At 40.2% G+C, this 14,597-nt stretch overlaps 1 pseudogene; it reads left to right on the top strand.

Annotated features, from left to right (window-relative positions):
* The first annotated feature begins 13,484 nt into the window (after positions 1-13,484).
* LOC140173713 (arogenate dehydrogenase 1, chloroplastic-like) lies at positions 13,485-14,597 on the top strand (annotated as a pseudogene).

Here is a 14,597-nt window from a genome sequence, read left to right as displayed (position 1 = left end):
TCAGATAGTGTTATTGATTCTCCTAGTTAAGTATAATGATTCTTGAACATAGCTAGTGTATGAGTCTTGGCTGTGGCCCAAAGCACTCTGTCTTCCAGTATTACCACCGGATACATACATGCCACAGACACATAATTAGGTGAACCATTTTCAGATTGTGACCCAGCTTTGCTAGAGTCCCCAATTAGAGGTGTCCAGGGTTCTTAAGCACATTCTTTTTGCCTTGGATCACACTTTATTTCTTTCTTTTTCTCTTTCTTTTCTCTCTCTTTTTTTTCGAAATTTTTTTTAATTTTTTTTTTGAATTCACTGCTTTTTCTTGCTTCAAGAATCAATTTGATGATTTTTCAGATCCTCAATAACAGTTCTCTTTTTCCCTCATTCTTTCAAGAGCCAACAATTTTAACATTCTCAAAACAACAAATTCAAAAGACATATGCACTGTTCAATCATTCATTCGGAAAACAAAGAGTATTGTCACCACATCAAACTAATTCAACTAGTTTCAAAGATAAATTCGAAATCCTGTACTTCTTGTTCTTTTGTGATTAAAGCACTTTTCATTTAAGAGAGGTGATGGACTCATAGGACATTCATAGCTTTAAGACATGAATTTTAAATTTTATTAATTATGAATTAAGAACAAGACTCAAAAATAGATATAAGATGAGACTAGAAAATAAAAATAGAAAATCAAAAAAAGAAAAAAGATTAAATAGGCTCCTAATGATAGAGGTTTTCACAGAGTTAGGACTCAACAACCTTGATTTTGAGAAGAGGATGCTCCCTCAACTTGAGAGGATAGCTTTTGGCGTTTCAACTCTTGGAGTTCACGCCCCTGCTTCTCTTGTTCCTTCAGCAATTTGCAGAGCATGCAGTTCTGATTCTGCTGTTCTTCCTTCAGTTGCTCCATAGTTTCTTGTAACTTGATGATAGATGCTTCTAGGTTGGTCCAGTAGTCAATTTTTGGGAATTCAGGGAGGAATTCCTGCGCCCTCCTCTTGATAGAGTTGTCTTGCATTTGTCCTTCCATTGACTTCTTGGTGATTGGATGTTCAATGGGTATGAATTCATCTACTCCCATCTTTACCCCAGCCTCTTTACAGAGCAAGGAAATCAAGCTTGGGTAAGCCAATTTGGCTTCAGTGGAATTCTTATTTGCAATTGTGTAGATCTCACAAGCAATCACATGATGAACCTCCACTTCTTTTCCAAGCATAATGCAATGAATCATTACTGCTCTCTTGATAGTGACCTCAGAACGGTTGCTAGTGGGCAGTATGGAGCGCCCAATAAAGTCTAGCCAACCTCTTGCAATTGGTTTGAGGTCTCCCCTCTTGAGTTGGTTTGGGACACCCTTTGAATTGGTTATCCATTTAGTTCCAGGGAGGCATATGTCCTCTAGAACTTGATCCAACCCTTTATCTGCTCTCACCATTCTCCTATTGAAGGATTCGGAATCATCCTGCAGTTGAGGCAATTTGAAGATTTCTCTTATTTTGTCCAGATGGAAGTACATAACTTTCCCTCTGACCATGGTTCTGTAAGTATGGTAAGCAGTTCCAGTCATTCTCTGCTTATCTGTTAGCCACAGATTTGAGTAGAATCCCTGAACCATATTCCTTCCAACCTTTGTCTCAGGATTGGTTAGAACTTCCCATCCTCTGTTTCGAATTTGCTCTTAGATCCCCGGATATTCATCTTCTTTCAGATCAAATTTAATTTCCGGGATCACTGACCTCAGACCCATTATTTTGTGATAATGGTCTTCATGTTCTTTGGTTAAGAACTTCTCCTGATTCCAAAGATTCTTTGGATTATTCTCTTTCTTTCCTCTTAAATTGGTTTGTTTTCCCTTAGGAGCCATGATTTTGATGAATCTTGGCTTAGTGATCACGGAAAAGCACACCAAACTTAGAGGTTTGCTTGTCCTCAAGTAAAAGAAAGGAAAGAAGAGAGAGAGGAGAAGAGCAAATTCGAATGGTGTGGGGGAATGAGGGGCCGAACGTGTTTTTATAAGTGGGGGAAGGAGATTTCGAAAAAAATTGAAGGGAGATTTGAGAAGATATGGAGAGAATTTGAGAGAAGGGTGAGTTTTTGAATAAGATTTGGGATTGATATGAGAAAGATTTGAAGAATGATTTTGATTTTTGAAGATTTGAAGGTGAATGATGAAAGGTTGAAATGTGTTTGTGTAGAAAAGGATGGGTAAGAAAAGGAAAGGTTGAAAAAAATTTGATTGGAAAGCAAAATCTTGATCCCCCACCTTTCTGGCGTTAAACGCCCAGAATGGCATCCATTCTGGCGTTTAACGCCCATTTGTTGCCCATTGTGGGCGTTTAACGCCCAGCCAGGTACCCTGGCTGGCGTTAAACGCCAGAATTCCCTTTATCACTGGGCGTTTTGCTAAACGCCCAGGATACTGCACACCTGGCGTTAAACGCCCAGAATGGTGCCCATTCTGGCGTTTAACGCCCAAAATGCCCCTTACTGGCGTTTTTTCGCCAGTAAGCTCTTTTTCTCTGCTTTTTGCGTTGAATCCTTCTGTAACTCTGTGAATTCCTTCATTTTTGATACTTACCTTTGTAAAAATAAAACATATAACCTGCTAATGACTGGGTTGCCTCCCAGCAAGCGCTTCTTTACTGTCTTTAGCTGGACCTTTACTGAGAATCACTCAAGTCTCAGTTTTGAGCATTCCTGCTCAAAATTGCCTTCAAGATAATGCTTGATTCTCTGTCCATTAACAATGAACTTTTTGTCAGAATCAATATCCTGAAGCTCAACATATCCATATGGTGACACTCCTGTAATCACATACGGACCCCTCCACCGGGATTTGAGTTTTCCTGGAAACAATTTGAGCCTAGAGTTGAAGAGCAGAACTTTTTGTCCTAGCTCAAAGACTCTGGATGACAACTTTTTGTCATGCCACTTCTTTGCCTTTTCCTTATAAATTTTTGCATTTTCAAAGGCATTGAGTCTGAACTCCTCTAGCTTATTTAGCTGGAGCAACCTTTTTTCTCCAGCTAACTGAGCATCCATGTTTAGGAATCTGGTTGTCCAGTAGGCTTTATGTTCCAGTTCCACGGGCAGATGACAGGCCTTCCCATACACTAGTTGGTATGGAGAGGTTCCTATAGGAGTCTTGAATGCTGTTCTGTATGCCCACAGAGCATCATCCAAGCTCTTTGCCCAATCCTTTCTTCGGGCCATCACAGTCCGTTCTAGGATTCTTTTTAGCTCTCTGTTAGAGACTTCAGCTTGCCCATTTGTCTGTGGATGATACGGAGTTGCCACTTTGTGGCTAATTCCATATCTAACCATAGCAGAGTATAGCTGTCTATTGCAGAAATGAGTGCCCCCGTCACTGATTAGTACTCTGGGAACACCAAACCTACTGAAGATGTATTTCTGGAGGAATTTCAGCACGGTCTTGGTATCATTAGTGGGTGTAGCAATTGCTTCTACCCACTTAGATACATAGTCCACTGCTACCAGAATGTAAGTGTTTGAGTATGATGGTGGGAATGGACCCATGAAGTCAACTCCCCATACATCAAACAATTCTATCTCTAATATCCCTTGTTGAGGCATGGCATATCCGTGAGGCAAGTTACCAGCTCTTTGGCAACTGTCACAGTTACGCACAAACTCTCGGGCATCTTTATAGAGAGTAGGCCAGTAGAAGCCACATTGGAGGATTTTAGTGGTTGTTTGCTCACTTCTAAAATGTCCTCCATACTGTGATCCATGGCAGTGCCATAGGATCCTTTGTGCTTCTTCTCTGGGTACACATCTGCGGATCATTCCGTCTGCACATCTCTTAAAGAGATATGGTTCATCCCAGAGGTAGTACTTGGCATCTGAAATTAATTTCTTTCTTTGCACTCTGCTGTACTCCTGGGGTATGAACCTCACTGCTTTATAATTTGCAATATCTGCAAACCATGGAGCTTCCTGAATGGCAAAGAGTTGCTCATCTGGGAAAGTCTCTGAGATCTTAGTAGAAGGGAGGGACGCCCCAGCTACTAGTTCTATTCGGGACAGATGATCAGCTACTTGGTTCTCTGTCCCTTTTCTGTCTCTTATTTCTATATCAAACTCTTGCAGAAGCAACACCCATCTTATAAGCCTGGGTTTTGAATCCTGCTTTGTGAGTAAGTATTTAAGAGCAGCATGGTCAGTATACACAACCACCTTGGATCCTACTAGATAGGATCTAAACTTGTCAATGGCATAGACCACTGCAAGTAATTCTCTTTCTGTGGTTGTGTAATTCTTCTGTGGGTCATTTAGAACACGACTGGCATAATAAATGACGTGCAGAAGCTTGTTATGCCTCTGTCCCAACACTGCACCAATGGCATGGTCACTGGCATCACACATTAGTTCAAATGGCAATGCCCAATCTGGTGCAGAGATGACTGGCGCTGTGACCAGCTTAGCTTTCAGGGTCTCAAATGCCTGCAGACACTGTGTGTCAAACACAAATGGTGTGTCAGCAGCTAGCAGGTTACTCAAAGGTTTTGCAATTTTCGAAAAATCCTTTATAAACCTTCTGTAGAATCCTGCATGCCCTAGAAAGCTTCTGATTGCCTTAACATTGGCAGGTGGTGGTAATTTTTCAATTACCTCTACCTTTGCCCTATCCACCTCTATTCCCCTGCTTGAAATTTTGTGCCCAAGGACAATTCCTTCAGTCACCATAAAGTGACATTTCTCCTAGTTTAAAACCAGGTTAGTCTCTTGGCACCTTTTCAGGACAAGTGCTAGGTGGTTAAGACAGGAGCTGAATGAGTCTCCATATACTGAGAAGTCATCCATGAAGACTTCCAGGAATTTCTCCACCATATCAGAGAAGATGGATAACATGCATCTCTGAAAGGTTGCAGGAGCATTACACAGACCAAAAGGCATCCTCCTGTAGGCAAACACGCCAGAAGGGCAAGTAAATGCTGTTTTCTCTTGGTCCTGAGGATCTACTGCAATTTGGTTGTAACCTGAATAGCCATCCAAAAAGCAGTAATAATCATGACCAGCTAGTCTTTCTAGCATTTGGTCTATGAATGGTAAAGGAAAATGATCCTTTCTGGTGGCTGTATTGAGCCTTCTGTAGTCAATACACATACGCCACCCTGTGACTGTTCTTGTAGGAACCAGTTCATTCTTTTCATTATGAACCACTGTCATGCCTCCCTTTTTGGGGACAACTTGGACAGGGCTCACCCAGGGGCTATCAAAAATAGGATAAATAATCCCAGCCTCTAGTAATTTAGTGACCTCTTTCTGCACCACCTCCTTCATGGCTGGATTTAGCCTCCTTTGTGGTTGGACCACTGGTTTGGCATTATCCTCCAACAGGATTTTGTGCATGCATCTAGCTGGGCTAATGCCCTTAAGATCACTTATGGACCACCCAAGAGCTGTCTTGTGTGTCCTTAGCACTTGAATCAGTGCTTCCTCTTCCTGTGGATTTAAAGCAGAGCTTATAATCACTGGAAAAGTGTCACCTTCTCCCAAAAATGCATACTTCAGGGATGGTGGTAGTGGTTTGAGTTCAGGTTTGGGAGGCTTATCCTCCTCCTGAGGAATTTTCGAAAATTCTTTTGTTTTCTCTGGTTCTTCTTGATCAGGTTGAGCATCCTTGAAGATGTCCTCAAGCTCTGATTCTAGGCTTTCAGTCATATTGATCTCTTCTACCAGAGAGTCAATAATGTCAGCGCCCATGCAGTCATTTGGTGTGTCTGGATGCTGCATAGCTTTTACAGCATTCAACTTGAACTCATCCTCATTGACTCTCAAGGTTACTTCCCCTTTTTGTACATCAATAAGAGTTCGTCCAGTTGCTAGGAAAGGTCTTCCTAGAATGAGAGTTGCACTCTTGTGCTCCTCCATTTCCAGCACCACAAAGTCAGTTGGAAAGGCGAATGGCCCAACCTTGACAATCATATCCTCTATTATGCCTGATGGATATTTAATGGAGCCATCAGCAAGTTGGAGGCATATCCGGGTTGGTTTGACTTCTCCAGTCAACCCAAGCTTTCTGATAGTGGATGCAGGTATTAGATTGATGCTTGCTCCAAGATCACATAGGGCTGTCTTGGTGCAAGCACCTTCTAATGTGCATGGTATCATAAAGCTTCCTGGATCATGAAGCTTTTCTGGTAAGCTTTTCAGAATGACTGCACTGCATTCTTCAGTGAGAAACACTTTTTCAGTTTCTCTCCAATCCTTCTTATGACTTAAGATTTCTTTCATGAACTTAGCATAAGAAGGTATTTGCTCAAGTGCCTCTACAAACGGAATCCTTATTTCAAGAGTCCTTAGATAGTCTGCAAAGCGGGCAAATTGCTTATCCTGTTCCGCTTGGCGGAGTTTTTGAGGATAAGGCATCTTGGCTTTATAGTCTTCAACCTTAGATGCTGCAGGTTTATTCCTTACAGAAGTGGTTGAAGAAGCCTTGCTAGAGGGATTACTGTCAGCACTCTCAGGTGTCTGATCTTCCCTTGGCGTCTGAACGCCAGGATTGGGTGGAAAATGGGCGTTTAACGCCAACTTTTCCCCCTTTTCTGGCGTTTGAACGCCAGAACTTGGCAGGGAATGGGCGTTTAACGCCAGCTTTCCCCCCTTTTCTGGCGTTTGAACGCCAAAAGTGTTCCTCTCTGGGCTCTTACTGTCCTCAGAGGGATTTTGAACAGTGGCTTGGTTGTCCTCTGTCAATTGTTCCTTATTTGGCTTTTTGCTCTTTTGAGCAGTGTTATTCAGTGTCTTCCCACTCCTCAGTTGAACTGCTTGACATTCCTCTGTTATCTGTTTAGATATTTGCTGTTTTGCTTGATTCAACTGCAGTTCTATGTTCTTGTTAGCAACTTTAGTTTCATGGAGCATCTCTTTAAATTCTGCTAACTGTTCTGTCATCAGGAGCAATTGTTGATTAAGCTCAATCATCTGTTCTTGAGGATTAGGATCAGTGACTACTGTCATGACTTCCTCTTTTGGAGAGAACTCATTGCTAGAGTACAAATATTGGTTTCTAGCAACAGTGTCTATAAGCTCTTGAGCCTCTTCAATTGTCTTCCTCATGTGTATAGATCCACCAGCTGAGTGGTCTAAGGACATCTGAGCTTTTCCTGTAAGCCCATAGTAGAAGATGTCTAACTGTACCCACTCTGAAAACATTTCAGAGGGGCATTTTCTTAGCATACCTCTATACCTCTCCCAGGCGTTATAAAAGGATTCATTATCCTCTTGTTTAAAGCCTTGGATGTCCAGCCTTAGCTGTGTCATCCTCTTTGGAGGGTAAAAGTGATTCAGGAATTTGTCTGATAACTGTTTCCATGTCTTTATGCTTGCTGTAGGTTGGTTATTCAACCACCTCTTAGCTTGATCTTTTACAGCAAATGGAAACAGTAATAGTCTGTAGACATCCTGATCCACCTCTTTATCATGTACTGTGTCAGCAATTTGTAAGAACTGTGCCAGAAACTCAGTAGGCTCTTCCTGTGGAAGACCGGAATACTGGCAATTTTGCTGCACTATGATAATGAGTTGAGGATTTAGCTCAAAGCTGCTTGCTTTGATGGGAGGTGCACAGATGCTACTCCCATATGCAGCTGTAATGGGGTTAGCATATGACCCCAGAGTCCTTCTGGACTGATCAATCCCACTTAGGTCCATAATGGATAAAGGAAAATGATATGGATTGCAAATAGATAAAAATATTTTTATTTTTTTTTTGAATTAACCGAAAAATAAAATAAAAACAAAAGGAAAATAAAATAAAAAATTCGAAAATTAAAAGAAAATAAGATCAAAGCAAATTGAAGACTGAATCAATTAGTTAATTAAAAAGATTTTGAGATTAGCAATTAGAAAGATATGATTGAAAAATTTTTATGAAAAAGATTTGATTTTTGAAATGAGGAAAGAGAAAAACAACAAAATGACATCAAACTTAAAATTTTTAGAAAATCAAGCACAAATTTTCGAAAATTTTAAAGGAAAAACACAAAGAGGACACCAAACTTAGAATTTTTAAGGATCAAAAAGGGACTAAGGACAAGCAAATTCGAAAATTAAGAGAAAAATAAAAGCATGCAATTGACACCAAACTTAAAATATGAAACTAGACTCAACTAAAAGACTCTAAACCAACAAAAATAAAACAGTCCTAATCTAAGCAACAAGATAAGCCGTCAGTTGTCCAAACTCGAACAATCCCCGGCAACGGCGCCAAAAACTTGGTGCACGAAATTGCAATCACACTTTTGCAACCCCGCACAACTAACCAGCAAGTGCACTGGGTCGTCCAAGTAATACCTTACGTGAGTAAGGGTCGATCCCACGGAGATTGTCGGCTTGAAGCAAGCTATGGTTATCTTGTAAATCTTAGTCAGGATATCAATAATTATCAGGGTTGATTGTGAAAAGTAAAAGAACATGAAATAAGTACTTGTTTTGCAGTAATGGGGAATAGGTTGAGGTTTTGGAGATGCTCCATCTTCTGAATCTCTGCTTTCCTACTGTCTTCTTCTTCAAACACGCAAGGCTCCTTCCATGGCAAGCTGTATGCAAGGGTTTCACCGTTGTCAGTGGCTACCTCCCATCCTCTCAGTGGAAATGTTCAACGCACCCTGTCACGGCACGGCTATCCATCTGTCGGTTCTCAATCAGGCCGGAATAGAATCCAGTGATTCTTTTGCGTCTGTCACTAACGCCCCGCCTTCAGGAGTTTGAAGCTCGTCACAGTCATTCAATCATTGAATCCTACTCAGAATACCACAGACAAGGTTAGACCTTCCGGATTCTCTTGAATACCGCCATCAGTTCTAGCTTATACCACGAAGATTCTGATTAAAGAATCCAAGAGATATCTACTTAGTCTAAGGTAGAACGGAGGTGGTTGTCAGGCACACGTTCATAGTTGAGAATGATAATGATTGTCACGGATCATCACATTCATCCGGTTTAAGAACAAGTAATATCTTAGAATGGAAGCAAGCATGATTGAATGAGAAACAGTAGTAATTGCATTAATCCATCAAGACACAGCAGAGCTCCTCACCCCCAACCATGGGGTTTAGAGACTCATGCTGTAGGAAGTATACAAAGAAATGTGTAAAGTGTCATGAGGTACAGATACAATGTCAAAAGATCCTATTAATAGTGAACTAGTAACCTAGGGTATACAGAAATGAGTAAATGACATAAAAATCCTCTTCCGGGCCCACTTGGTGTGTGCTTGGGCTGAGCATTGAAGTATTTTCGTGTAGAGACTCTTTCTGGAGTTAAACGCCAGCTTTCATGCCAGTTTGGGCGTTTAACTCCAAGTTTTATGCCAGTTCCAGCGTTAAACGCTGGAATTTCTGAGGCTGATTTGCCATGCCGGTTTGGGCCATCAAATCTCGGGCAAAGTATGGACTATTATACATTGCTGGAAAGCCCAGGATGTCTACTTTCCAACGCCGTTAAGGGCGCGCCAATTGGGCTTCTGTAGCTCCAGAAAATCCACTTTGAGTGAGGTCAGAATCCAACAGCATCTGCAGTCCTTTTCAGTCTCTGAATCAGATTTTTGCTCAGGACCCTCAATTTCAGCCAGAAAATACCTGAAATCACAGAAAAACACACAAACTCATAGTAAAGTCCAGAAAAGTGAATTTTAACTAAAAACTATTAAAATATACTAAAAACTAACTAGATCATACTAAAAACATACTAAAAACAATGCCAAAAAGCGTATAAATTATCCGCTCATCAATCATGCAATGATTATATTAACGGCAAACCCCAAGTGATTAAATTCCTATTCTTAGGAAATCCAACCTCCTCTAATCTAACTAACCGTAAATTCCTTGATTACTCAATTATATTAGAGGATTAAGTTTAATTTCCGATTTATAAGCCACACAAATGATGAACGGATAATTTATACGCTTTTTGGCATTGTTTTTAGGTAGTTTTTAGTAGGATCTAGCTACTTTTAGGAATGTTTTTATTAGTTTTCATGCAAAATTTACATTTCTGGACTTTACTATGAGTTTGTGTGTTTTTCTATAATTTTAGGTATTTTCTGGCTGAAATTGAGGGATCTGAGCAAAAATCTGATTCAGGCTGAAAAAGGACTGCTGATGCTGTTGGATTCTGACCTCCCTGCACTCGAAATGGATTTTTTGGAGCTACAGAACTCCAAATGGTGCGCTCTCAATTGCGTTGAAAAGTAGACATCCAGGGATTTCCAACAATATATAATAGTCCATACTTTGTTCGGGTTTAGACAATGCAAACTGGCGTTCAACTCCAGTTCCATGCTGCATTCTGGAGTAAAACGCCAGAAACACGTCACAAACCAGAGTTAAACGCCAAAAACACGTTACAACTTGGCGTTTAACTTCAAGAGAAGCCTCTGCATGTGTAAAGCTCAAGCTCAGCCCAAGCACAAACCAAACTGGGCCCCAAAAGTGGATTTCTACATTTAGACTTATTTCTGTAAACCATAGTAACTAGTCTAGTATAAATATGACATTTTACTATTGTATTAGACGTCTTTTGATTGACCTTTAATCAGTGTATGCGATTTTAGAACTTCAAAGGGGGCTGGCCATTCGGCCATGCCTGGACCATCACTTATGTATTTTCAACGGTGGAATTTCTACACACCATAGATTAAGGTATGGAGCTCTGCTATACCTCGAGTATTAATGTAATTACTACTATTTTCTATTCAATTCGTGCTTATTCTTATTCTAAGATATTCGCTGCACTTCAACATGATGAATGTGATGATCCGTGACACTCATCATCATTCTCACCTATGAACGCGTGACTGACAACCACTTCCGTTCTATCTTAGAACGAGCGTGTATCTCTTGGATTCCTTAATCAAGATCTTCATGGTATAAGCTAGAACCCTTTGGCAGCCTTTTTTGAGAATCCAGAAAGTCTAAACCTTGTCTGTGATATTCCGAGTAGGATTCAGGGATTGAATGACTGTGATGAGCTTCAAACTCGCAATTGTTGGGCGTAGTGACAGACGTAAAAGAATCAATGGATTCTATTCCGACATGATCGAGAACCGACAGATGATTAGCCGTACTGTGACAAGAGCATTTGGACCATTTTCACTAAGAGGATGGGAATTAGCCATTGACAACGGTGATGCCCTACATACAGCTTGCCATGGAAAGGAGTATGAAGGATTGGATGAAAGTAGTAGGAAAGTAGAGATTCAGAAGGGACAAGCATCTCTACACACTTATCTGAAAGTCTCATCAATGAATTACATAAGTATCTCTATCTTTATTTTATGCTTTATTTATTATTATTTTCGAAACCTTTATAACCATTTGAATCCGCCTAACTGAGATTTACAAGATGACCGTAGCTTGCTTCATACCAACAATCTCCGTGGGATCGACCCTTACTCACGTAAGGTTTATTACTTGGACGACCCAGTGCACCTGCTGGTTAGTTGTGCGAAGTTGTGACAAAATGTGATTCACGTTTGAGAGCGCTACCAAGTTTTTGGCGCCATTGTTGATGATCACAATTTCGTGCACCAACAACCCTAAGAATCCAAAGCATAATACAATTATATGTCACGTACCACACTAAGTCCAGATAATTAGAAGTTGTGAGAAATTAGTTTCAAGCTGCAATTCTAATAATATAACTTTTCCAGGACTCAAATAGAATTCAAGTTGAATTAGAGTTATTTTCCAATACTCACTAATCCCTAGGATGAAGAATGAAACCAATCCTTAAACAATAATCAAGGCATTAACTAAGGGTAGAAGAATAATTATTTATTAATATATTCAAGTAAATCGGGCTTCCATCCTTAACAATGGAGGTTTAGTTACTCATGGTGTAGAAAATCCTAGCGGAGCAAAAGTTGTAAAAGTGCATAATGAAAATTAGGAGAAGAGAAGTTCCTGCGAAGACAGATCTAAATCCTATTTATAGTCCAAATTAAAAATAGATTTAAAACTTAAATAAAACCCTAAGAGATCTTTTCTAATAGCTTTTTTATTATAAAAAAAGCAAATCTTCAAAAGCCACATTGATTTGTTATAACCTGTGGTCCCATTATTGTATACACATTCGGCGCTAAACGCCAAGTATTGGGCATTTAGTGCCACCTAGACAGCAAGCTTTGTACTCGGAGAAGTGGTCTCAGCGCTAAACATCGGTGGTTGGGCATTTAGCACCAGGCGTTTTGATGTGTGGCGCTAAACGCCGAGTCGTGGCATTTAGCGCCACCCATCTAGAGGAGAATTGTCACTTTTAAGCCCTTGTAGTTGTGCGTACACACAGCACATGCGTACGCATGGCTCCTCCTTCTACTCCAATGATGCATACACATGAACCTTGTTTGCTTCTTTATGTCTTTTTTCACCAATTCTTCATTCGAATGCTACCTGAAATTAATCAAAAGTCAAAAAACTCAAAGTAGCATCCAATGGAGCTTAATCCACTAGAAAACTCTAATAAATCAGTATAATACCATGTAAATCACATAAAAAAGATACTAATGATGCTCACGCATAATCCCACTAGTGTCCGCTCCCTGTACTCTGTCGCAACTTCCTGAGCCTAAACACAAACCAAACGATGTCGTCCAGATCAAGTTTTAGAAAATCGGCCAAGGCTAACCACTTAAACCTGCTGCCGAAACAACCATGCTCTCCATTGAAATCCTCAACCCTTTAACCCCATTCAATCACTTCCCAAATTACACTGTCTGCCGTATCCTCAATCATCACTCTCTCCTACCATCAACATTCTTACTACCATCCAAGTTGAATCCATATTGCTCATCCTCCACCTACAGACCACTTCAGGTGCTCGCCATCGACGCCGCTCAGCTCTTCGACTATGAGTCAAAGCTCTCCAACGTGTTCACTATCTTCCAATGCCTCAAAATTGCAATTGTCGGCTTCGGCAACTTCGGCCAGTTTCTTGCCACCACATTAGTCTGCCAGGGCCACACTGTCCTTGCCCACTCTTGCTCCGACCACTCCGTCGTAGCCAAAAAGTTTGGCGTATCGTTCTTCCAAAACCACTCCTCTTATAGGATGGACCAACCTCCCATTCGTCTTCGAGAAGGTTCGTATCCTCGATGAGGAGCATCATATTTGTCCCTGTTAGAAGTTCCTCAATATGTTTGATAGGGAAGGTTGCAGGATGGTAGGGATGAGTTACGAGGATCACAACTGTTATGCCACCGATTCACAGTTCATTACTCATACCATTGGAAGGATTCTTGAAGGGTTGATGCTAGAGTCGACACTGATTAATACGAAAGGGTACGAGAGTATCTTGGGGTTGGTGGAGAACACTGCTTGGGATAGCTTTGATTTGTATTATGGTTTGTTAATATTTAATAAGAATTCTTTGGAGGTGCTGGAGAAGCTTGATTTGACATTTGAAGATATTAGGAAGCAGTCATTTCATGCTTGCATCACGTGGTTAAGAATTAGTTGATGGAGAACGGTGAAAGGTTACAGCAGCTGGATAGAAGTAATAACCATGCATTGCTCTGGCAAGAGCGTAATGGATCTGTATTGCTACATTCCAGGTATTTGATATTTGGAACTTGAAAAAAATTTAGGGATTTTTGCTACCTTGTGTGAATATTTGTGATTGATGTTTTAGAGAGCGTTTGTGTTTGTTTAGATTGAGAGCATGCAACTTAATCATTTTGAATTTGAAAGATGTTGTTCTTGTGATGGAAAAAGGGTTAATACATAATAATGATTAATGAGTAATGATGCTTATAATGCAGATCCAATGATGTTGCTCTGCTAAGTAGTTTCATTTCAAACTATTCTAGCCCGTCTGATGAGAAAAACAAAGCTCAAGATTCCAATAGTTGGTTTTGGAACTTTTGTCAATTCCTTGCAAAAACTATAGTTAGTCAAGATCATGAGGAGTTGGAGGTTTCGTATTTCAGCGACGCAGATAATCTTTGTGAGCAGCATCCAGAAGTGATCTTACTTTACACTTCCATCTTGTTTACGGTTAAAGTTATTAAATAATTACCTTTCCAAAGGTTGAAGAGAAGTACATTGTTTGTTGATGTACTATCCGTCAAAGAGTTCCCTAGAAACCTCTTCCTTTAACACTTGCCTCCTGATTTTGATGTTCTCTGCACACATCCCATGTTTGGACCGAAGAGTGGAAACAATGGCTGGAAAAACTTCCTCTTGTTTATGACAAAGTTAGAATTAGGAACGAAGAATTAAGAATATTGTGATGTTATCGGTTTCTCAATATTTTTGCTAGTGAAGGATGCCGAATGGTTGAAATGTCTTGTGCTGAATATGATTGGCATGCAACTGGATCCTAGTTTGTTACACACACAACAGGAAGATTTTTTAAAAAATTGGGGGTTAGAAACAACACTAATCAACACAAAGGGTTATGAAACTTTGTTGAGTTTGGTGGAAAATACCATGGGAGATAGTTATAATCTGTAACATGGTTTATTCTTGTACAATTTAAATGCTATAGAGCAACTAGAAAGATTCGATTTGGTTTTTAAATCATTGAAGAAGTAGCTTTTCAGCCGATTGCATAGTATATACCGAAAGTAG

Source organism: Arachis hypogaea, chromosome 6 (genome assembly GCF_003086295.3).
Source record: "Arachis hypogaea cultivar Tifrunner chromosome 6, arahy.Tifrunner.gnm2.J5K5, whole genome shotgun sequence".
NCBI classification, from domain to species: domain Eukaryota; kingdom Viridiplantae; phylum Streptophyta; class Magnoliopsida; order Fabales; family Fabaceae; genus Arachis; species Arachis hypogaea.
Note: the sequence above shows the minus strand (reverse complement) of the source record. Positions and strands in the feature narration are given on the sequence as shown.